This window comes from Physeter macrocephalus, chromosome 16 (assembly GCF_002837175.3).
Source record: "Physeter macrocephalus isolate SW-GA chromosome 16, ASM283717v5, whole genome shotgun sequence".
Taxonomy (NCBI): domain Eukaryota; kingdom Metazoa; phylum Chordata; class Mammalia; order Artiodactyla; family Physeteridae; genus Physeter; species Physeter macrocephalus.
The window spans coordinates 46,847,432-46,849,864 of NC_041229.1; positions in this window are offsets into that span (position 1 = coordinate 46,847,432).

Genomic DNA, 2,433 nt, shown 5'->3' on the forward strand with positions numbered 1-2,433 from the left:
AATAATTTTTCTTTGTCTTTAATTTTTGTCAGTTTGATTACTATGTGTCTTGGCATGTTTCTCCTTGGGTTTATCCTTCCTGGGACTCTCTGTGCTTCTTGGACTTGGGTGGCTATTTCCTTTCCCATGTTAGGGAAGTTTTCAACTATAATCTCTTCAAATATTTTCTTGGGTCCTTCCTCTCTCTCTTCTCCTTCTGGGACCCCTATAATGTGAATGTTCTTGTGTTTAATGTTGTCCCAGAGGTCTCTTAGGCTGTCTTCATGTTTTTTTCATTCTTTTTTCTTTATTCTGTTCCGTGGCAGTGAATTCCGCCATTCTGTCTTCCAGGTCACTTATCCGTTCTTCTGCCTCAGTTATTCTGCTATTGATTCCTTCTAGTGTATTTTTCATTTCAGTTATTGCATTGTTCATCTCTGTTTGTTCTTTAATTATTCTAGATCTTTGTTGAACATTTCTTGCTTCTTCTCGATGTTTGCCTCCATTCTTTTTCCGAGGTCCTGGATCATCTTCACTATCATTATTCAGAATTCTTTTTCTGGAAGGCTGCCTATCTCCACTTCATTTAGTTGTTTTTCTGGGGTTTTATCTTGTTCCTTCATCTGGTACATAGCCCTCTGCCTTTTCATCTTGTCTGTCTTTCTGTCAACGTTGGTTTTGTTCCACAGGCTGCAGGATTGTAGTCTGGCATACTAATTATTTTGAGCTGAAGGCACCTGAAACACAGACTTCTCTGAGCTCCACTTATCTTCCTAAAGATAGATCCTCCAGAAGGAACTCAACTCTCATATATCCCCTCTCCAGCAGTTTCATCAACCAGGGAAGATTGACTCTTATCACAGAAGAGGAGACTAGAAGTCAGAACTCAACATCACACCCAGAGAAAATTCGTCACAAATGACCATTGTCTCCCTTCTATTCTATGGGCCTATTCATCTTTCCAAAACATTACTCTCCCCTAAGCGGCGTACATCCTCTTTCCCCTTTCCCTACTGAGATGATATAAACTCTCAAATATCACTGCTTTGTTTGATATTCACTTTTTTCCCCTGGCAATGCTCCTGTGCATACAATATTAAAAATTAATAAATTTGTAAACCTTTTCTCCTGTTAACTTGCCTGTTTTTGGTTTATTTCATCGATACAGCTTTCAAACCTAGGACGGTAGAGGGAAAGTCTTTCCACCCCTACAGGGGGGTTGGTGGATGAAAATTTATTAGAGGAGAACTCAAGGGTAGGGGTATTCTTCCTAAACTGACTTGCCAGGGTTATCAGATATCAAAGGTGGAGGATTCTTTCTAAACTGACTTAGCAGAATTCTTGCTACAACTGAGCTAGGCAGATCAAAGGATAAGGTCTAGTTGAGAACAGGGCTCAGAGGAGACTGACTAAAGTTTGGTTAAGGAGTCTTTAGTCAGGATCCTCTGAGCCCTCTTTTTTTCTTTTCCTTTTTTTTTTTAATTTTTATTGGAGTATAGTTGATTTACAATGTTGCATTAGTTTCATGTATACAGCAAAGTGAATCAGTTATACATATACATATATCCACTCTTTTTTAGATAGTTTTCCCATATAGGTCATTAGAGAGTATTGAGTAGAGTTCCCTGTGCTGTACTGCAGGTCTTTATTAGTTATCTATTTTATATATAGTAGTGTTAAATGTCAATCCCAATCTCCCAATTTATCCCTCCCCCCAGCCCTCTTCTAATTTAACATGTATAAAACATCACAGTTATGCTATTTAGAGTGATATTTTTATGGTATTAGTTTAATAAATGCAAAAGATTAGTTACCTATAAAAAGTCATAAGTTTTTCAACACTGAATTCCCTTACTGTGAAAGATTTCAGAAACCATCGCAGTTGGAGAGGTCTTACCACCTCCATTTTACAAATGTGGAAACCATTGCTTAGTGTAATTAAACAATTTGCCCAAAGACACACAGATTTTCAAAGTGGCAGAGCTAGGGATCATATTCAAGTCTGGTTGATTGGAAAGTACTTTTGCCTCAAGATGAAGGACACAGGCCACTCTAGATTTATGTATATCTATTCAGAGCTTGATATTTAGAGTACACAATCTTTTATACACCACTGAAGAACATCAAAAAGCTGTCTCACTTGGGACAGAAAGAGGACATAACTGGAGAAATGGGAAATCCAAATAAAGTCTGGAGTTTAGTTAATAGTTATGTGTTTCAATTTCTTAATTTTGAGAAATGTACCATGGTAATGTAAGAAATTAATGAGAGAAACTTTGCAACTATTCTTTAAAATTATCCTCTACGAAAACCTTATTAAAAAAATATATATATATCTTAGATTGTTGAGAACTCAAGTCAGAAATATCCCTTAGGGCTTCCCTCATGGTGCAGTGGTTAAGAATCCGCCTGCCAATGCAGGGGACACAGGTTCGAGCCCTAGTCCGGGAAGAT